This window comes from Hippoglossus stenolepis, chromosome 7 (genome assembly GCF_022539355.2).
Source record: "Hippoglossus stenolepis isolate QCI-W04-F060 chromosome 7, HSTE1.2, whole genome shotgun sequence".
In the NCBI taxonomy this organism is placed as follows: domain Eukaryota; kingdom Metazoa; phylum Chordata; class Actinopteri; order Pleuronectiformes; family Pleuronectidae; genus Hippoglossus; species Hippoglossus stenolepis.
Window position 1 is genome coordinate 19,063,713 of NC_061489.1, and position 24,013 is coordinate 19,087,725.

A 24,013-nucleotide genomic window follows, 5' to 3' on the forward strand; every position below is an offset into this window, starting at 1 on the left:
TAGCAAAAGAAGTAGAGGGAGGAGGAGGCAGTGTCATTTAAAGATTCTGGGGCATATGTTCAGTCCCTCCTAGAAGACGTTCATGGTGTTGTACTCGGCTGTTCTCATTAAAAGTGACAGATGTAAGGGAATAAAAAAAAAAGGTAGCGAGAGAAGTATAATGCCCGGCTCCTCTTTCATCTCATCAGGGTGCCGATGTCAGTTAGTCAGTTTCAGAAAGTTACAGAAATGGTCGGCTATAAAACCTAAACTACGAGACAGTAGTTTAGGGATCTTGGGCTTTTTGAAAAAGCCCAAGATCCCTCCATCTATTATCTGTATCTCAGCATGTATCTGGAGCTAATCCCAGCTGACATCAAGAGATATGTAGGATACACACTGGATAATGTGGATAATGTGCAGTGATCACAGTGATGCATCTCTCTATTAACCCCTTTTCTCATCATTGCAGTGCAGCTGATTAAAGTGAATATGTGTCAGTGAATATGACAGGAAAGTTTAAAGCTGGTATCAAACGTCTTTAATTTAAAATTATTCTTTCACACAAAACTCAAAGATGTTGAGTTTACTATCAAATATTTTCCCCTAAAAAAAGAAAAAAACCTACTCTTCAAATATCAAAATGTTTGTCGGTTAAATTTCTGACTAATGATTAATCTGTCAATCGACAAATCTTTGCACCTCTACATCAAAGCATTTACCTGGATACATAACCTGTACCAGATTTAATGGAAAAAACTCAAACTATAAATGACAACCTGCAGGTGGCGCTAGTTGAAACGTTACAAGAATGTCAATGGGATTCATCCACTGGGGATTATGAACATTTTGTTTTATTGCAGTGGGAGATTTTTTTCTTTTAAAAAGGTAACATAAACCATTACATTTTAGTTTACAGCATGTTAATGAAGTTAATGTTGTGGGAAGACAACAGAAAAGAATAAATCCGTCACAGATCAATAGTCTTAGCTTTCAAAATGCTTTGTTGCTGCTCACAGTATTTTTAGATTTGAAGTGACCCAGATCTCATTCAATAAAATGCCATGAATACAATCTGTAAAACCTGATGAGTTTAATCAGTGTGAAAACCCCCAAAAGCTTCTATAAAATCTGTAAGGCTTTTGGATTTAAATATGGCTCAGTGTAGCTCATGTTGAAAAAATCCAAAGAGAGAAATTACATTTTGACACAAGCCTGATTCACTTTTACTGTGAACTGGGGGAGATTTGTTCCAATGGGCTTCACCAGATGCTTTAAAAAGGAAAAGGAAAAGGCACAGCGACCTTCTTTCATGTCACATTTAAAACCACCGGTACGAAAATTTACATTTGTAGATCATTTCTAAAAACGCTGCATGTGTAGTTGACAGACTCAGGCTACATTGAGCCATCTACACTTTAAAACGTGATGATATACACAGAACAAATATATCTGCAAAGTACATGAATACATTATTCCATCTACAATTAAACTGTGAGTGTACAGTACAGTGTCAGGTTTTTGTCTCAGTGACAGGCACAGGTGTGATAAAAGCAGCCGGTGATGAACTCGACACCTTGAGCTCATCCACACGTTCCATGAACAAGGCCTTTGATCCAACAGCATCTTAAGTAGAGAGCATATCTGAACATAAACCTGTGATTTGTGTCTCTGCTCAGACAGACTGACACATTCATCCTACTGTACACAAACTGTTCTTTAAGGCATAAAGGAGTAAAGGTCAAGGGGTGTAAGTAATATGTGTGATTATTTTAAGAGGTGTCTCTGCATGTTTGATGATTGTTTTGTGTGACTTACTTGTCTCGATATTGTTTTGTGTATGTGTCGGTGTTCTCAGGTCTCACTTGCCGATGACATTTTGAGTTCAATGAAACCACCTGAAAAAGTGGGAAAAAAGCAAAGCTGTTTTTTTTTTTGGGCCACATGGGAACAGCAGCAGAAACAAGTTGTAGGGAAACGTTTGAATATTTACAGATCCAGCAGTTACATAGCAACATCATGTAGAGTCATTTACTACGTTTACCAGCTATTCTTTGACTGAATAATGGATGTTTAGGTGTTCCTGTGAAAACAGTTAAACCAAAACAATCAAACTGTTGACCTGAAAGTTAAACAATGAAACTCCATATAAAGCTGCAGATTTGGGTGATAATTCTCTGCAAGTTCATCACTGCATGCATCCTTTTTGAAAGTGTAATTGATAATGTGTTAAAATAATTATTACAGTGGTTTAACTAACAACCCCAAGGAAAATGGGTAAAATGCGGATTTAAATGACAATAACTTGCAACTGTAGTCTGTAGTTTTTCATAGTCTGGGTTCAACTAAATGGTGAATAATTGTATCTGGTTCTTATTTGCAGCGTTTGTGATGTATAGACAGACTGTGCTGCAAGGAAGAGCGGAATGATGACAGATTTACGTAGATTCACCTTCTTGCAACCTCTACAGTAAATCACCTGTTGTAATCCTTACACCTTCTCTTGAAATGCACAAGTGACTTTTTTCCCACAAAGGGAAAACAAGGAGTCTCTTTCATTGTTCTGACTAAAATATCCCAACACATATGGGATGATTTGCCATGGAATTTGGTCCAGTTGCTCATAGTCCCCAGAGGATGAATCGCTGCAGGCTTTCTGCTGTGTTTTCTTGCTGGAAGGAGCTTCAAAAACAGAGGGGCAGCAGTGCGATGGGTTTGAAATACGTAATGTGCTGATGAAATTAATGCAATGGAGAAGTACATGCAAACTAAAACAGGAGCAAATTACACTGACGATGTATGAATTAGGCTGTTTCAAGTAACAGCCTGTTTTCTCTGCAGTATGAAGTAAATTCAGGTCTTGGCCAGTGTTTGAAAATCAATAGAATTTGTTGGCACTTGAACTTGGCTTCTCTTTCTCCTTCATAACACACTTTGAGCCAGTTTTTCATACAGCTTACACCCAGCACTGTGATAGAATACACCTCCATTGCTGTATTACAAATCCTGAGTTACAAGCAGTCAATAGTCAGTGAACAGAGATAGTAACTGTGGCTTTAAAGCAATACAATGGATATATATATTCCAGTACATAAAAATAGGAGAAATGCTCTTTTGTTTTGCAACCACACTAAACAATGAGCTCAGTAAATCTGCTCTGCTGCTTTGACCTTGAACCAAAATAACCTGCATTACAGAGGAGAGAGAGAGAACTATGATATACAGCTGTTAATGTTTGGCCACCATCTGTTATTGAACACGGAAACTGCACATGGGTCAGTATTGTCATAAAGTTTCCTTAGTTTGCATAATGTTTGATAACACGGAACAGAGAGACGTAGATTGACAGTAAAAGTGATTATGCAACTTTAACTCTCAGGTTATAAACTGTTGATAGGAAATGGTTGGTGTCTGGGGACCTGAGGGACTTGTGGGAAACAGAGTTTAATTTCATTTCATAAAGTGTGTGAGCGCCTTCAGGGGTTTGTTGTCAAATTGTTTGCAACATTTATCCAGCGCACCCTGTTCACAACGTGAGTGTTCCATCAAGAAGCAACGTGTGGTGAATCTTGACAGGTGACACTCACACACGAAAGGAAGCTGTGGTCACCTTGGATTTCATGGTGTTCACATGAACACCATGAAAGACGACTACATGAAGACGACTCGGTTTGACAGCAGAAATAAAAAAAGCTTCCACTGAAAAATCTCAGACCATTCCTGCAGCATATTCCCTGACTCCTCTTTCCACCATGGTAAGTTTGCACTGAACATTCAGACATTTGGGCCAATTTTTAGATAAATATATGGATTCATATTATCTGTTCTCCTGGTAAAAGGATGCCACTGGCCCTGAAAGCTCTGAACACCTGTAAAGACACACAACACATTCAGACAGATAGTTTCAGATATTTACTGTAAATCTCTAGTTCATCATTCAAATGATGGAACATAATATCTGACTCATGGAATCAGAATGTTTTAGTTTCATTTCTATTGTGGTCTGTGCGTCTGTATTTATGTGTGTTTTCTCTATTTGCCGTGGGTTTTTTTTCTAAAGGCAATTAATATTGTCAAACTCATGGTGTTTTCTTCACTGGCTTGTTTTGCCTCTTTACACGTGTTTCCTCAAAGGATCAGTGTATAGGATTTAGCAGCATCTAGTGGTGAGGTTACAGACTGCAATCAACTGAAAACCTCTCCTCTCCCCCTTCCCATGCTGAATCATTTGTGAGCATACAACATGGACAGACATGAACAGCAGGTCCTGGTACTATTTACTGTATGTTATTCCCCTATTCATTTCCTGTCAATATACTTAATGTAGATGACTCTATACTCACTACGTTGCATGATACACTGGTTCTATTCCACAACCACATATATAAACCTCATAAACATTTTAAAAACACCACATCCAACCCAACATCCACCTGTAGGCCTTGGATCTAAATTTACCTTCAGTGTAGTGTTGTCCTTCCACAGTGTCAAACCACAGTGTAGATGAAACAGACAGTGAGAATGAAAATATTGAATATATAAGTGTTGACACAGTGTCTGAATTAGCGTTCAGTAACACCAAGTGACCAGTTGGGGGTGTAAGTGCTCCATTGGAACTTCTTGTGAAGATAAACTATTTGTGTATTTATGTAATCTACACAACTGCACAATTCTGAAGCAGTCACATTGAGCAGAAACCTTACCATTACTAAAACATTTCCAATACTATAGTTAGACAATAATAAAAGTCATAGCCCTATTAAACTAAACAGAAATGAATAAATATTATTTCTAAGGTTGGTTAGTAGGATTAACTATATACTATACAATGGCCTTTATTGCGATTAAGACATATCTTAAGAAGACCCTGTCAGCTAAACTTCACAAAATGAATTTAAAGATTTACTTAAAAAAGATAAACTAATTACATAAACTAATATGTTCAAGTAATTAGTAGTTAATTTACTAATTGATTCAGAATAATTCATTATGTTGACTGATGGAAATCTGTCAACTAGTCATCCCATAATGATTCATTAATATGGTATCACTAACTCTGTTCACCAATAAATTAAATTGATAGATCGAATAATTTTTTTGTTTTTCTGTGTGAACACTTGGTTTAAAACCTGATTAGAAGTATGTAGTGTGGATGTAGGATATACAGAAAACCGTGCTGAGCAGTGCCAAGACGTAAATGACAGAAAAAGTGCCCACCTCACCAAACGTGACCACCAGGGGTGGCTAGTGTTCAATGTATTCCAACTCCTCTTCTCTCTCCAATCTCTGTTCCACCCTGCACCCTGTTCCTCAGGAAATCTGTTTTATCAAAGGTGCACTCATTTACAATCTTCATCAATTGGACACAAACCATTCATGTGTATGTGCGAGCGTCTGTGTGTGTCAGGTGATTTAGTGCCGGTGACAACCTTCGGCCATGTCGTAGCCCTGTGATGAGGCTCAAAGTTGTGGACCAATATTAATAAATGGTAGCCCTGGCAACAGTGTTCAGTGTGTGAGTCAGAGGAGCTCAGGCAGAGGGGAAGGCAGGGCACCATGGCCGAACATGGATGCCTCTCAGAAAGACACCACCTCAGAGCCTGGCTGTTCACCAATGTCACATCTGTGCCCAACAAGAGTTAGAGGACAAGCTGAATTATAATTAATTCAACATGAAATCCTCAACTCAGTGAGCTCTTACAGCAGAGGCATCATTTTAGTTTTTTGTCATTCAGGGATGAGCTTTGTTTGATTTAAGTCATTTTCAAACACACAGTGCTGTAAACCAAAGAGATTACAGTTAATGACTTGTGCTGCAGTGTTTGAATGCTCTGAACAATGTGAGGGATTACAGAACAGTAAACATCTGTGGAAATAGCTGCTCTGGGGTTGGCGGGGTGTACTTGTGGTTAAAATGTACATACTCCTGTATCTCCGGGGAGAGGATAACATTTTTAAAGTGACCATAATAGTTGCTGTTGATTTTCAGAGTTATCAACTGGATATAAATCAGTAGAACTGCTCCAGGCTGTGGACACCAGCCTCCAGAGCCCCCAGTCTTTCTAATGTGGTCTACAGAGGGACAATGGGTCATATACAGTGAAAGATAATGAGGACTGAGAAGCAGGCCTGAAAACTAAGAAGAGGAAAGTAAGTTAATTAGTCGCAGCCCTGTCCTATTACACAGTCGAAGCAAGGCTTTTGTGACCTGAGTCACGTAAGCACTCTGCAGTCCTGAACGCTGCTGTCAGTCTATATATAAAGTAAACAACAAGTGGCCATGTTGGGGTCAATCACTTACAGTGTGCGAGCTGCCTTTGTTTACCGTGCCACTGCAGAGGCCCCGCGGAGCTGATTACAAATCTGTACACTTCCCCTGGATAACAGATATGTAACCACGTAACTTTAGATTTGCTCAGAAACACTGAGCCAGACAAGTGCAGAGTGATACTATTTTATATGTTTATACTTTCAATTTATGTCACAATGTTTTCAAGTTACACATGTAACAAATAATACTAAAAAGTGAACAGCTACAGTTGTTGCCCAGCAACAATCAAATTCATATTAATAAAGGAGATGAAAGGAAAATCAAGCACATTCTGGCAGAGGACAAAAAGCCATTGTTATTTTACCTATTATACCAAATCATGAGGCTTCAGATCTCGGAGTCTAATGTTTCAATTTAAACCATTCTGGATTGTTATCTCAACAATTGCATCGTAAATATCATAACCCAAATTTGTCAAGAATATTTTAACCTTAAAAAGAATGAGTTATGACGGATATATATTATTGTCAGTGTACAGTGTCTGTACCACTGCGCGGTATCTTTTCTTCTGGAGATAAAGCAGTGATCACAAACACATGCTGCATTTGGAAAAATGTAAATTCTTTTTATCTGCACCATAAAGAAGCGGCAACATCTTGAAGAAATTAGGAAATTTCAACGAGAGGCAAATAAAATAGGTCTCCCCTCCTTTTTTTTCCCTTTATGACACAATACATAATTTTGGGTGCTTTGGCGGGGGGGAAAACCTCCTCCTCTCATTGTGTTGACAAAGTGCTCTTCAACAGAGCTGGGAGCCCAAGTGAAACCAGATTGTTGAGAGAGATAGAGGAAGCAGAAGATAACAGGCAGTAAATCAGATGATGTAGGGAGACAAAGGTTTGCAGATTCACATACAGAACAGTAGTTACACCTTTCTGCAGTGGCAACAACCAGAAGAGTTATGGCCCCCGTGAAAAGCTGTTCTGTACAATGTTGAGGAGACGTCTTCTTTGCTTCTTTGACATATTAACTACTCCACTGATAGGGTTGGTCATTCACTGGAGAAAAACACGGATAAGAATCTGAAGCCATAAAAAAGAAATTAATGCTTGCTAGTATTATTATTATTATTGTTATGTTCATATCTGCTCACCATGTTAGCATGCCAAAATTTGCTCTTCGCTATCTGGGACTAAACATAAAGTAGATGGGAGCTCTGGTAACACTTCTTTATTAAAGCTATTTAGTATTTGTAATGATTATATAAGTAAATAAGTTATGGTTTCTAACACAATATAACATTGTTGTAAGTAGATGTAAGGACATTTTCAGCTATTTGCATTCATAAATTAGTCCTCTTCTGATTGCAACTGTGTCTTACACTGGACTCACACGTACTGTATGTTGTGGAGGCTTTGACTGAAACGCTGCTCATTCACTTTGAATGGGGTGACGTCATGCCTTGCCTTCATCCGGCGATTTAACGTGAAAGAGGAGGAAGACGCAACCCGGGGAATCTGGTCTGTGTTCATGTGGTTATGGATTTTAAATCCGATGTACTCCTCTTTAGCATTGCATTGACAGCTAGCATGTTATGTTAGCACGAAGGCCTGCTATGTAGTGTGCGAGCATGAAACTGTGATTGTTGTCGTTATGATGATTCCACCAGCACCAAGCGTCAGGTAGGTCACCGTCAAGCATTAACACAACACATACGAGTGAGTCTTGCATTAACATGCTGTGATTAATTATCTTTCTCTTATGTTTATACACCACCATCCATTAATTGGTGCTGACAGGAGTAATTGCAGTTTTTGACTGACTGATAAAAAAGATAAATCTTCCTACAACTACATTACAATTTGTTAGGAATATGTTATTAAATGTTTATATTCTACTTAAAGCATTAAATCCATAGGATCAATAGCATGGATAACATGAAGGCCTGCACAGAGTATAATTCAGGACTAACTAACAGACAGACCAGTGATGCTATTCCTATAGCTTCACCACTAGCATGGCTACGAGGAAAAATACTGTAGAAATGTTATACCTGACGAAATGTGGTGAGATGTGAGATGATTGCAGAGTCTCTGGTTTCTCCAGTGATTGAAGAAAAATGAAATTCTACACCAGTCATAAAAATCTGAGTGGCAGAGATGACATAACATGGACTGGAGGACTGTGAACTTTAAGGCAGGAATGCAGATAGAGTGACAGCAGATTTTGGGCAGTAGCTGATGATGGAGTCCTGAGTGCGATTGCCTGTCAATTCAGCAGCAGATGAATGAGCTGGCTGGCTTTGATGCTGCGGCAGGTCACATGCCTGCTGTCCCCGTGTATGTGCGTGTACGTGTGAGGTAATGAGGACTGAGATAGAGAGAAATACTGGGATTACTGGAAGGTCGGGAGCTGTCAGATGAGATGGATGCAAGACTCCTTTGGCGCTTAAATCACACACACACACACTTACACATTGAGAGACGCAGGGGTTTGAGTCCTGAGGCGCCAATGCTTCACTTACCACACACTGACTCACACCCGTTTCGATGTAAATGCACATGCACACACAACAGGACAGATGTGTGCTTACAAGTGTGCATGCTCACGCGCACAAACCTCAGCCATGCAGTCAGCTCTCAAACTGCGTACATCCTACTGGGCTGCGCTCCAATCAGCAGGATTAATGAAGAGGTATCGCATTTTACAGTAAAGCAGCGTGTGGGGCTCTGGGGAACAAATGGCTGGAGGCTGCAACTCTTCAAGTCTGTCTTCAATAATGTAATCGACTTTTAGGTTATGAGATAGCATGGTTAAGGCAATTTGTAGAAGTTTGTGGCATGGTTGAGTTATGTTCCCTAACAAGACCATCACATGCAATCTACTACTTTCCATAGACCCCAGACCCTCATGATTACCTACTGTGTAAATACTCCACTGCTGAGAAGAACCATGTTGGTGTAACATGTCAGAAGGCATTTGGGGAAAGGATCCATGATCATATAAGAGGTTTTTGTGAAAATAATTATCACCTAAAAAATGATTTCCTTTAGTCACATAAACTAAAACCCGCAAAGCCTCAGACCTTTAAGAACTAAAACTAATTTGGAATAACTCCAAAACTGTTGCCCACAAACAGCTCAGCCCCAGTGATGAAATATAAAACAATTACTGACCAGATTTCAGCTCAGTTTGTTTTGTGGTGAATTTCATGGGTCATGTTATTTTAGAGACAATATTTTTAGGTTTGTTTTACATTAATTGTGACCACATTTCATTTGAATATGACAGCTCGGGTTGATGTTTGACGTACAATTATCAAAGCCACAGAAACTTGAACTGTTTCTATTTTGAAGACTCACTTCTCTTTTTTTTTAACAACCCAGTGGCTCATTCAGTGGTTCTGTCAAGGGCACAGGCTGCTGTCATCCTGGGAGGCAAAAAAACTCTGGCTGATCCAAGTGCAGCTGGTGAGGTGGTTACATGTTTGGCAGAGTGCAGGATGATAACAGTATGTGCTTGGTGCGAGGTGACAGAGACTTTTTCCAATACTCTGCACACTCTTCCACGGAGACTTGCTTCGCCTCCATTTGTCTCTCAGAGTGTCAAATTCCAAACCGCTGAGGGAATAACCAAACTTGTTGTAGACGCATGGGAACACATATCAGTTGAGCGTACAGTAGATGAGTGTTAGCGAAGCCGGTTACAATTGATAAAGGCCTGATAAAGGCTGGAGTGAGTGTGTTGTATGTTAAAGTCAGCAGAGCCATTCTGCACAAGTCAGACTAATCCCTCGCTATCAGAGTGTTTGTCTTGGGTCAGGATGAAAGCAGCAGAGCTTTGGGGTGTGTAAGAAAACACAGTGTATTTGTGTTTGTGCGTGCACACGCAATGTACGTCTGGGGTCTATAGTGTGTGTGTGATAACATGTTCAAGTAAAGGTCATGCTATTAAGGCCTGATCAGTGACCCAGAGTGTGAGAGCGATATCACAAACAGAGGTCAAGAAAGTAATCAGGAAGCGGGCTCGGAAATGTCTGAGGAGGATTCAGCGTAATCCCAAATCTGAAAGCAGAGTGTGGTGCTGAAGACAAAGAGGGGACATACCAGAAGAAGAATAAGTAAACGATCAGACAGAAAACTGCCCAGCGTTAAATCAAAGCAAGGAGCTGCCTAGTTAGGGGCAGTGAGGCATGAAATTCCATATACGATTTTTAAGTCATGATTTATTCGGCAAGTGTTTCCATTACACAGATTTTGCTTTAAATCGATACATAAACTTTTCTACCTCAGACAAGTAGTATTTTTCTTTTGCAATATTTTGAGATGTGGATGCAAAATGGTGGATGAAAACACACCAGACTGTACTTGCAAAATGGGTTAGCTGAAAGCTATTGTCAGCATTCTAACATGCCTATTTCAGAAGGTGGGATATTATCGTGTTCGTTATCTTTGTAAAAAATGTGCATTTAATACGGAGTGCAGTCAAGCCTTATGGTCATAATATTGGAGGGATGAAATTTTAGATTCTTGATGATGGAGCTGGATAAAAAGTAATGAATTCACCCTGGACATGAATTAAAGATAATATTTTCTTAAATACAATACATTTTCGCCTCATAGTTTTGCTAGAGGAAACAACATGGGATCGTCAAAGTGAGGAAACTTCATCCTCTGGAGACCATGAAAATATGTTCACAATCAATCCAATAATTATTGAGACATTTCAGTCTGCACCAAAGTGAAATCCAGACTGATTTAGTCATCCCTATAGCGTACTAACATTTCAAACATTAAGAAATGTCCACACTTACACTGCTAAAATTATCAATCTATCAGCATAAAACAATGATTCTCATACCAATCCTGTGAAAACTTTATTTATTTGTTAAATTTGAATGTTTGAGTTGTTGATAGACTTGTCACTCCACAGAGAGGAAATGAATTTATACTTGAAGGAAGTGCTTGGAAATGGTATTGTTTCATTTGGCATTGAAGGCTTGGGTGGAAATAACGACTTCTTACAGTTGAATACAGATGATGTGCAGCAGGCAGCTCTGTACCTCCAGAAATAGCTGAAGTCTATAACCAGCATGGTTTCCAAACAATGCACCGCACACTGGACTCCATCAGACATCCCTTTGTTGATATTCTGAACTTATTTAATGACATCCGGTGGCCAGAAAAGAGCGGTAGAGTCCGGCGAGAGCTGCACGATCCACAGGAAGCTATCGACTTAAGGGACCAAAAGAAAACACCCAAACAAGCGGGCAGGCAAGTCAGTAAACAGGAAAATACACAGAGGAAGGCACCTGGTTCAAGTGCACGGATCCTCCAGGGACATGGGACACACTTCGACTCATGCTGTGTTGCTTCCTATTGACACACAGTGTTTCCTTACTTTCGGATATCCTGTGTATGTGTATGTGTATGTGTGTGTGTGTGTGTGTGTGACTCAGTGAATCTATCATCATGTCAGTTTGTTTGTTTATCAGTATCTATAACTGGTATCACTAACTGCACTTTGGAATTTGCTCCATGTTAATTACAAAGGATGTTACCGTGTGCGGAGGAATGCCATTGTACTCGCTAATTTCCATAGATGACCGAATGATGATAGATAAGCACGTGCTCCTGTTGCCTGCACAGACATTACGTGTTTCTATTCCTACAGCCGGATTAGAAGTCAATATTCTTCTTTTCCACAAATCCCCAATCATGGATTGTTTTTTGAAGTTTGGATTAAAGTTAAATTTTAAGGAAATTAGAGGACAGCAGATTGGAATCAAATAAAAAAAATTAATGAGAAAATACAGGAAGCATCAGCTTGAAGCAGTAATAACCAATGCTTTTTTAATATAACTATGGATCAAATTACTAATGTTTAATGGAAAGGCATCACCTGTAGTGATGAACCCACAGAGATTCATCCCTGAATCTTTACAGTCTCTTTTAGCTCATGTTTTGGTACTCTGTCTCTCACAGTAGCATTTTAAGCTGCTGCAGGTGGGAAATGAAAAAACGTATCCGAAAATTCTATTGTAATATGTGCTCGGTGCCAAATACCAGGCAGGCAAAACAACTATAGCTGGTGAACACAGTTCATTTAGCAGCTAAACATATTCATAGAAAGACTAGAACCTAACAGTGTTTCCATATTGGACATTGAAAATATGATATCTAATGAATGAATGATAATGTTGCTAGAATGAGTGAAGTTGAACTTATCAAAAGATGATAATAAGTCTCTATTGTTTCTATGTTAGACATCTTTCCAATGATGCGTCAATAGCCCAACAAGTGCCCAGATTCAGTGATGCAACCTAAAGCAGAGCTAAATGCTAACATGCTGATGTTCAGCAGGTATGTTTACTGCGATAAGTGAATTAGCATGCAAACATTGGCATTGCATATATGGTACAGCTGATGGGAATCACGTTTGTGTTCCAAAGTCTTGCACATGGCATGATGATGGCGCTAGAGAACCAATATAAATCTGAGGGGGATATAAACATCTACAGTACATCAAGGCAATCCAGTGGTTTATATTCTAAAAAAGCTGTCAAGCTCATTGTGGAGCAGGAGGAAAAGTCAGTGGAGAACATCAAAGTCAGGGTCATGCTGTTAGCAAGGGTAATAAAAATAAAGAATTGCAGGTTTAAATATATGTAAAGGTTAATGTAGAGCATTAAACACAGTGACTGGGGATTAATTAGAAGGAAAACTAGGGTTCTTCAGGGTCCAAATTTATGGCCGCTGAAACAACGAGAGTAAATGAAGAGCTTTGGTTTTTCTTACGGCTTACAGTATTGCGCAGCTCATGTCTGCACATTCGGGAGCTCATAATAGGCTTGTGAAGGGATTAGTGCAGCGCCTAACTTAACCTCCTGACCTGTCAGTATAGGCCTCTGCTCGACTGCCAACACACAGCCGCTGAAAAACAAGGCTTTTACCTCATCCCCACAAATTTCTTTCCCCCTCTGACACTTGTAAACTACTCCTCCATAGCAGGTCTGACCCCATTACACAGGGAGGACTGCATGTCAAAACTTTGCCAGTCAAGTTGGCTCATTATGTACATGCGTTGGGGGTTAAGCTGTGCTCTGACAAAGTGTGAAAAAGGGGAGCTTTAAGCCAATAAGCAGCTTTTTTAGAAGCAGATGCAATGTATATGAAAAGCAAAGGATGACCCGAGGAGTAAATACATAGCCGTTCCTCAGTTTTGTCTCATTATATCGTCCATGAAAACTGCCATTAAACAAGCAATTAATATAATGATCGAACTTGGAGAAAACTTGGGAAGCAGCCACAATAAGTAAGGATGATCAGTGATGAGTCAGTTTTTTAGGGTGGAAATATATGGATGTGAATGCCACAAATCCTCCCACCAATATGATACTGAATGACATTAACAGTTCACTATTAAAATGGACACTTGTCTAAAGCTGCCATTTATATCGAGAGAACAAAACCATTGATGTGAAATTGAGCCTGTGTTCTGGCTGAAAGGATTTTAAAACCTCTCTTGGAAGGAGAATAAAAACAAACCCCTGGGTGATGACACTCTGCTGCTGCAACCCCCGTCATGTGCAGGACTTTTATGGGTGTCAGCAGTGACCAGTGGAAAAATGGAACCGCTGCAGTCGGCACGCACACGGTGACCTCAGTCGACATATCATCCAGTCTGCCTGTTCCCTCAAACACCTTCTTCTCCCAGCTCTGATGACAAAAGCTATTTATAGCACATTGAAGCTATGTTAATACTGAGCTATACCTTTCACTGCACCCTTATCTAACATTTTAAATTGATTAAAGCAGCCCACATTTGCAGGCTCTTTCACTGTGAACAAATGTTATTTTACCACGCAGAGTGGCAATCCAAGCATAACACTGACCATATAACTGCAAAATACAGGAACAAGGACTGCATTGTCTCATGATACATTTTATTGATGCTGCAGCTACAGGATTTCAGATGATGTGAAAAACAGGCAGATATAATGATGCATAGAGCCTCTGCAACTTCACAGATTTAGTGTATTCATGATTAATTTATAATGACTGCGTTATGGTCAACTTCAACAAATGCCATTTTGTGTACAAGCATAAAATATAATAAAAAAAAGACTGTGCTACATATTTGAGGGTGCAATTTTCTAAAATTGAAGATAGTTTTATATATAAAATAACTGAAAATAGCAAAAAATTTCATTTCCCGCAGGTCAATGTCGATTTGTTAGACCGACAGTGTAAAGCCCCCAGACATTCAGTTTAGCGCCATATACACTATAACAAAGAAAAGCAGCAAATCCCAGCAAGTGGAGACTGTCATCTTTAAAAACAACTATACTCGGTAACTGTAAACATCATCTGTGCAGCTTTTTATTATGACCTTGCTACATTTTATTGTTTGGCGACCTTTACTGGCTATAATAATTATGACAAATGCAAATGTGGAAGTCAAGTGACGTAGTATAAAGAGTAAAAGAGTCTGTGTTCAGGCTCACTTATGCGCAACGTTAGTTACGTATATGGAAACTGACGGTGCTTTCTGTTTGTACTCTGTGTTCTGTGAGGCAGTGTAGCCAATAGTTCAAGCAAGATGACCATGGTACACGAAGAAAAAATATCAACAATGGCAGTAACTCTCGACTCGGAGTTGCCCTCTGGTGGATGTAACGAACATCCTATAATGTTAAAGAAGTATTTATTTTAATCTCACTTCAAGTCATTTCTGAAGGGAATATATTAAAAAAAAGGAATCTTTTGTGACATTCTCTGTTTACCAAAACATAACCAACATGAAGTCTGTTTGTGGTCGGTCTCAGAGGCTTTTTCAGTATATTTATAGTATAATAACAGTATTTTAGCCTAAAACACCTACACGGCCATTCTTCCTTTCTAAACTAAAACAACATGACAGCAACAACTGCAACAGAACAAAATGGTCAAACCAGGTGACCAGTACGCAGCAGCTCTCTGTGGATCCATAACCTCAGTCTGATTCATTTCCTCAACCTGTAGTCCCTAACATGGAAGCAAAAATAAGCAAGGCGCCTTGGCTAAACAAAAGCATGGTGCTCATAAATCAACCAACGGCCCCTCGAAGATCCTCCGGGCCCTGGCTGCAGCGCAGCGGTGCGGTACCTTCTGGGTTTGGGGGTCATGGAGGAAAGGGAAAGACATGACACATTGCAACAGCGGGGAATCTGAACTCCTGCTGAGCTGCTGCAACCCATCATGGAGAATTTCCTGATTGTATGTCTAACCTTTCAGCAATTTTGTGACAACCTGCGGTGCCCATGAGTGCATAACATGGTTTTTGCCCGAGGAGAGCATGTTTGCCATGTTATAGACAGTGAAGTTCAAAGGGATGGAAAGACATGTTCTCATAGAAAGGGATAACACTTTATTTTGAATAATCCATGACCTTTAAAAGTCAAGCGTCTGTCTATGTTCAGTATGTGGTAAAGAGATATATTTCCGTCTGTCTATCAAAGGGAACTGTTTTGAGATATGAGCCTTGTCCTGGGCTTTGTGGGGCTGTCAAAGCAATCATGAAGGAAGCTCACGAGTGTATCTAGACTCAACACAAACCAGCTCCAGATCCACAGAACCAGGTGTCTGTGGAGCTGCTGCCGCCATTTAAACACTGTTAACATTTTATACGTTGGTGTGGCCTGCAGTTAAAATGTAAAGTTGGAGATCAACACTGTTAGATTATCATGCAAATCAATATGATACTTCATGATTCAATTTAATCAGATAAATATCAATTTAGCATAAAGTAGTACTTACATTTATTCTACATTCATATGAATACACTATGAATATTGAAATATTTTTGAAGCCTTTATGTGCAAGAATAATTAAAACCTGCATCACTTACAATGACATCATTACTACACATGATTTAAAAAACAATCATTGTCCTCAACAGCTATGCTTGGACTGTCAGTAGCAGATGCTTCAGATAAGTAGAGAGATCCGCTTTAATAATCACTTTCAGTGCAGGCAGGGCAGAAACTGAAAGTCTGTGTTTGTGTTGACACGACATTAGCCTGAAATCTGCAGACAGCTGTTGGCTACCTCCCTGGCAGGGACATTACTGGATAAAGTAGAATCCACTCACACACTGTTCGGTCGACTTCCACGGCCTCACATTTGGTTGCCAGCGATAATAACTCTTCAACAAACACAAACAGACCTCCGATCAGTTTACAGTAACTTCTAGATTTGTAATGAGAGTCAAGGTCGGCTGACTGTCATAACATTCCCGCAAATTGTTGTGAGTTCATAGGGACAGTTTATGAGACTTGTGGCTCAGAGGAAGCTCGTATAGCACTTGTCATGTGGTGTCTATTAATTACCTTAATATGCACATTGTGAGAATTAGATTTCCACAAAAAAGACAACCCTAACTGAACTGCATACAAGTGACCACTGCATACACATAACAGATACCACAGATGTTGTACATGAAAAGATGCAATTGCAAGTTGCAAAGCAAATTTCATGATGTGACGAGCTGATATTGGATCATTCAAATAGGCATCACCTTTTTTATCTGATTCTTTCAGACAGGTTGTACGTTTTTTTTGTGTTTGTCATATTAGTGCTGATAGCTTTAGATTTGATTCTTACTTCAGTAGTCTCTTTAATATTTGACTTTTTAAGTCAAAGGATATAAGTAACAGTGATGATCAGATGTGCAGTTGCAGCTTTTGTAGCTCAGATAAAGTGCTAGCTGTGAAGTGGGGCTCGGGAAAGGTGCCATCAAATATCAAAGTCAAATGAAGTCGGTCTCATCTGCCTTTTATCGTCACAGATGCTCAAACACGTGTTGACAGGGCCAAAGCGAAAACCTGCACATCTCTGTGAAAGCAACAAATGAGAGTGAGAGGACCAGATGCCAGTTTAACAGGTTTTCAATCAGAGTTTTCTTCTTTCCTCTGGACTGCCCGTGCACTTGTTTGGATTTTATATCAGGGCTCAGTCGAATAAGCCACCGCAGTGAAACTTTGATGGAATGATATAAAGTTCTGTAGTTGTGAAAATGACCTTGAGACATCAGCTTGTCATAATTGGGCATGGGCATTTTGGATGTACTATTGAGTTGCATTATGGGAATTGTAGGATCCAGCCTTTTTTGATTTTAACATCCTACGAACTAAAAAGCACAGACTGTATATAAAGATGGACAATGCGTCTTCACTTCAACCAGTTGTACAAAAATGAAAATTCAAAAAAAAGTCTGTCTCGTCTAAACAACCACAATCAATCTTTACTGCACAAGAACCCCTTGACCTTTGCCATTACATTCCAGTCAGAACAAGCACCACAACAACAACACAATGGTGCTTAAAAGTATATGAAGTCTACAGGTGCTCAATATCAGTGATAAAGAGCCTGTTTTCAGTTAACAATGGCTGCATTCTTGGCTGTCCTGCTGGATGCGGAGGTGATGTCCAGGTTGACATTCTTCACCATTTCCTCAACGCATGCTGCGCTACCTTGAGGGCCTTGAGCAGCCCGCATATTTTTAAGGCAGCACATCCTCATCGGTGATGGAGCAGAGATTCCAGCAGCTTATAGGCAGCAGGTGTGAGGCCAAGGCGGACTTTCCAAGGATGTTAAGTCAATGGATAGACACATTAATATCCTTCCCCTACCTCTGCAAACAAAAGGACTGGAATGCAGGAGGATGCCTGTCGACAAGCCGCAGATGGCAGAGATACGGTCCTCTGAATAGGATCCTGATCACTGGTCAAAGATAGTTTACACACTAGGGGCTTACTGGGACTTTTTCAGCTGGGCCCTAATGAAAATATAAACTGAAAACTAAAGGAATAACATCCCTCTACAGGGCTTTAGGGATTCCATGTTTTTCCCAAACAGTCAATACAATAATTTAAAGCAACCCAGTTGTAACTGTTCTTCCATTAGTCTATGTGTTGAAGCAAAAATTCATTTAAATCAGTGAAAAGGATTTGAGGAAAGATGTCTTTGTTTTAGAAATTGGTTGAAGAGAACAAAGAGAGGTCAAAAGAAAAGAGACTATATCACCACTTTCTGTGTGTGCCGTCTGACTCTAACCACTTTTTAAATATCGCCATGGTGATTGCTGGTGATGGGCTTGAGAGCTGAAATTGCACATAATTACTCTATCTCAGCTTGAGTGAATTCTCAGAGGGCTTAAGAGCAGGGAACAAAGCTTTTAAACAGAAACAAGCAGAGAAAAAGACATTTTGGACAGAAAATAAAAATCAAAGGATCGTTGACCTGCTGGGCTGCACCTTCCTTCTGTTTTCTGTCCCCTATTCCTCTATCGTTGTATGGACCTGATAGGATTTTTGTGAGACTATGCTACGCCACCCTCAAACTACATGGATATATGTTCATATAAAGCCATGGAAGGCTGGAAACAAGCTGATTATTTTACTCTATTTACCTGCTCAGTGCACTATGGAGGAGAGACAAAGTAAACAAGTAGATGGTGTAGAAAGCTGAACATTTAGCAAACTATAACATCAACATATTTTTGGGTCTTTTGTTGGTCAACCAAGAACAAAGCTAAAAGTTGAATTTTAACATTATTTTGTATTCCCCCTTCAACACAAAGTTGTTATCCCCGTATCCTAACTTCTCCTATACGTGCATACAGGTACCCGTAAGTGTTTTGTTGAATATTTGAATATACTAAATAATAAAAAATGTATTTATGGTCTGTAATTTAAAGTGTTACCAACTGTATGCTGTATATGTAACTGGAAAAATCTATGAGATGTCCAATAGAGTGATAATTGACTTTAAACTTGCTTCTAATTACACAACTGTAGTTTTCATAATAAACACAGCAAACTAATTAGCAGTTCCATTTCAGCAGGGTTGTCTTTGCTGCAGCCACAGTATGAAAACAATATCAACCTTTAGACCGGTCACCATGGCCACTGCAGTGGCCTCAGCTGGCTTGTCAAGGTGTTTTAATGGTGCCTGTTGATGGATGACTCCATTACTGTACCACAGCATGCTGTGTCACCTCCAGCTGCACACAACGCTGGCACGCTCCCTCCCATCTAAGGATGTTGTCTCACTGTTTGTACTTGAGGAAATAGATATGTTTAAAAACAACAAACAAACAAAAAGAACATCTCCTGCAGAAATACTTCCTGATGATAAGAGAGGCAGCTTGATTACAGCGAGCAGCCGGGAGATGATGCGAGTGTTGTTGACCGCAGTGACGACGAGGTCTACTTCCTGTGCCATAGACATGATGCTCTGTCCAGAGGAACCAGACCTCAGCAACCAGCTGAAAAGAGGTCAGAAAGCTTTTCTTGCATTTGACTGAACCACTGAAGCAGAACAGCGAGGATAAAAAGGGGAGTGGAAATGGCTGAGGTGAAGCCACCACAACAAACAAGGTATGGCCCAGATCAAGGTGCTCCCCCATCGACATCCCGCACGCTATCTGAACCACATTAGTCAAGCTTGAAAAAACTCCCCACAAGAGCACTGAGGATGGACGAGCAGCAGGGAGGCAGATGAAACACAGGTAAAGAAGAAAAAAGGAACCTGACTGAAAGTTCCAACCTTTCTCTTCTCTTCAGTTCTGTTCGAGACAAAGACCAAGACGTTGTTTTGTCAGCATTAAGCCACATGAGCTCGATCCCTAATAAATCCCAGGTGTTCATGTCTGTGAGGTGTTAAATCTGAAGGGTCCTGCCCTGTGTGGCCTCGGGGCAGTGCTGAGCTGTGCAGACTGGAGGACCCATGAGACCTGACCGTACTGTCACACAAGATCAGATGTTGCATTTATTTTGTTGCTTGAAAGTGTAGGGCTCATTTGTTTTACTGGAAGACATGTCTCCCTGGTACACAAGATGCCCGTCTTTGTAGTTCCTCGAGTCCTTCATTCGAGTGTGTTGCCCATGAAAATGCTGAAGGGGATTCACTCACAGATTGATACAGCACCACAGATAACATCAGGGGTCCTCTGAAATGGGGTGATAAAAAATTTACTGCTTTACAATAAATTTTTCACTCACAAAAACAAGCAAAACTTTGCCTGTGCCAGTTAGTGAGGTCTAACAAGGGAGAAGATGTTTGGGTCAGGAGGATTTTTAAAACCTTAAAAAAAAAAAAAAAAACTCTTCACATTTGTAAACGAATATTTCCTGCTACCAAATTCTTTCCATTCGTGCATTAAATTTTATCTTACCTTGACTGATTGTTTGTATACGTTGCCATTATTTAGAGTGAGAGCATAACAGCACATGACTGGAGGGAGCAAATATCATTCAACTTGCTGATTAGATCTGCAGTGAACCAGGATATGAAGCTTGAATGAACGTGGTCAGGAGACTCCTAAATTACCCTCACCTCCCGGATCAACTCTCAGGCTTATAATAACACACTTGAAATGCATTCCTTTAGGCGAATTCAACAATGCAAGCATGTAAATTAATACGAGGAGCCAATTTCCTTTTCCAATTATGCCTTTCATTTAGTTTTATTCCAGTTTGTTATACTGCCAGAAAACTGCCGCTGCAATCTAAACAAAAATTAAACAGAAATAAATCTAAAGAAAATTGTTTAAATTGTATGTTGAAGGAATGTGCCACTTACACTCACAGTTTGTTAGAGTCTGATGTGAATCAAGGAAGTGGCAGTGTTATAGTTTCGTGTATAGGGTATTTGTTGCAGACAGAAACGTGAGAAACTGAGCCCTACTAAACCCAGCTGAACCCCACTGAGCTGCCGGGCACCTGTTTTCTGCAAACGCCAGCAAGCTTCTGCACCTCACAATAACACCCTCCACTCGCAGCACATCCCGCCCCTCCCCCTCGACACTAAAATCTTTTCCTCAAGGGATTCTAACTCCTCTTATCGTGATTCCACGGATCCTCTCCCCTGGATTATTCCCATCCTGCACAGTGACTAGTGGGCACCAGCAGGCCACGACTGCCGACACAGATGGGAGTCCAGGCCGGTGATGACTTCCATATGTCGCATTGCTCTTTCGAGTTAGTGCTTTTTTAATGTTTTTCTTTCCATCTCTCATCTCCTTCTCTGTTTTGGTCTTTAAAACGGCCTGAGCAGGACTGGAGAGGTGAGCGTGGTCGAGGTTGAAGAGGGTCAAACGTGATGTCCATTAATTCATTACAGCGCAAAGCGGGGAGTCAGTCTCAGCTTGAAGTCTACCTTTCACTGAAAGATTATTGTGAGGTTAAAGACTGCAAGGTTAAAACGACCACATTTTACTGCCCAAAAGCCAACAGGAGATAATTTGTGCGTTTCGGAGAGTGCCCTCAGCGTCCACTGGGGCCTTGGAATTGGACCTATGGTGAGATTTCCCACCATAACTCCTTCCTCCATTAACTGTCATGGGCCTGAGATTTCTTAAAGCCACCCTGGGGACGCTGTGACACGGCTCTGTGTTGTTGTATGGTAAATATGAACCGATCGGAAGCTGAAAAGCTCATTTTGACATTGCAACACTGGGAGGTTTCCCCATCTTGAGTGACACATGAGAACACTAATATTCCCTGCCTGATTATAATCCCTGTAGTCGACCTCATTAGCCAGGCATCCGCATTGAACCCTGGCTGAGTAGGGTCCAGGAGCTCAGCTGTCAGTCAACACCTTTTTCTTCAAACAAAGGGCATCAGGGAGAAATAATCCCGCTCTCTCTCTCTGGAGCTTATGAACAGCCTGTTTTGGGATTTGTGCAGATTTATGCATGCAAGCATGCACGCACTTATGACACGTTGCTTCCGAGTCTGAATGTTTTGGGACACAATCAAACACAAAAGCTAAACCTGCACATGTGAAAGATATAGAGAAAGCAGATATAGGTCTCTGGCGTTGAAAGTCCTGTTTGACTCCAAGTGAGGTAAGTATTTTCAGTTTCTTTATCATTGCACTTTGACACCAAGGACATGGCCCAGATCTCTGCAGGAATGGTCCAAACCTGCAATAGTTTTCCCTCTAAACCTCTCCCATGAGCCCTCACACAAAGTGATTCATTGTATATAAAGCGCATGTTAATGCAAATTAACACTTATACGTTCAGGTTCACATCCTCGAAGAATGCAATAAAGCCTCCACTTTCCATACTAAAAGAATAAGCTGAATTCCTCGAGGTTCAGATACTGGACAAAGGTTGGGTTGAGGTTCCCCTGTGAACTTCGGGTTGTCTTTCTGTCGATGGCTTTCCATTCAGCTCTACCTCTGATTCACCACTTCAGGCGAACACATCAGCGCTTAAAGCAACATGATTTCAGAGCCCCTCTTTCTACATAATGGTGTGAAATAACAACCTATAAAATGACACTGCCTATGGGCAGTTTGCTGCTTCAAAACACAAAGCTGCCAAGGTGATTTACGGCGCGCTCACTTTTCCTGAGGGTGACAGCAGAGACAGGGAGGAAGAGCGATTCGGGGCTTTGTGAGGTCTGCTCATAAAAGCTTGAGTGATGAGACCCCACTGCTCTCATAACATTCCTTTGTTGTTTGGGTAACATACCTAAACAGAAAGCGATACGCCGTTCACGGCATCTGTAGTGTTACCAAACACTGACGCCTCTGTCTTTGTAAAAAATTGAGCTGAAGTGACTTTTCATGGGAAATTCACACGGACCATTAGTCTTAAGCTGAAATGCAAACAAATTGTTGTAGTTACACTAATTCAATCATCTCCATTTTCTTGAATTCCCTGTCTGCATTCTGTAACTTTATAGCGCAGCGATGTGTGGCAAATTGTGAATGTGCCAGTGCTTTTGGTTTGAGTCAAGAGCGAGAGCCATAGACATGAAAAACACACAGACGATAGACAGATGGGAAGTCTGAGTGAGTGTACGAGTGTCTTTTTATATATCTGCGTGTAGACTGAACCGAACCCATTTCACTCCCACAAACAGGCATGGAAGGCCGGCTAATAGTGCCATGTTATTATGAGATGCTGCAATGCCAATAGAGTGGCATGGTGGGCTGCTCCACGCTCCCTCATGCCTGTGCATTCAATCTAACACTGCTGGACCGCCGCCTGAGAAACAGATGGCAGGGAATAACACTGTCACCCACCCTGAACACTGACATCCTGGACCAGGCCTCTGCCATGCACTTTGCTATCGGTCTGTTTGTATCCCCCCCCCTTCATCCTCACAGAGCCATCAGCAGATTATGAGATATACATGAGTGAATCTGACTGGTCAGCTGAGCCTCATTAGCCAAACATATGATTCCATTCTACAATGAATCTGTTTGCTCTTGATTGTTTAATCAGCCCCGTGGTTCTGATGGATGGATCTTGTTCTGGTTTAGGACAACATGACACACGACCAGTGAGTGAGTCACTACCCTCCGTGTGAGCTCTTCAGCTGGGAGACGAGAACAAAGACTGTCTCTTCATTTATTGTCTGTATTTAAAGAATTAGATAATTAACTAGTTAAGAGGGATCAATTGGTTGTGGGATTAAGACCAACTGGACATGCTGAAATACTTTAGATTAGGGAAAAGATTACAAAGGGAGAACATAACATTTTAATACTGATTTAAAAGGAAATAATCCTCCTTAAAACTAAAGCAGAGCTGACATTTGGTAATGAAGCTGCACGTCAGGGGCAAGTTGTCCAAACCAGCATCAAGGGCTGGGTAGCTTAAATATATTATAATGAAATCTATTTCAGAATGAATGCTGGAATTTGAATAAAGATTGTCCAATAATCATAACAACAAATTAATTAAAATGGGCATCAGGATGTT

General features: G+C 40.4%; 1 long non-coding RNA gene across 1 annotated transcript in view; it reads right to left on the minus strand.

Annotated features, from left to right (window-relative positions):
• Positions 1–514: 514 nt before the first annotated feature.
• The window catches only part of LOC118112519, a 75,804-nt gene continuing 52,305 nt past the window's right edge, over positions 515–24,013 (minus strand). Inside the window, exons 3-4 of the long non-coding RNA XR_004697235.2 lie at positions 1,798–1,877; positions 515–1,605 (exon numbers count right to left, since the gene is read on the minus strand). This is a non-coding gene — a long non-coding RNA (uncharacterized LOC118112519). The remainder of the gene's footprint in view (positions 1,606–1,797; positions 1,878–24,013) is intronic.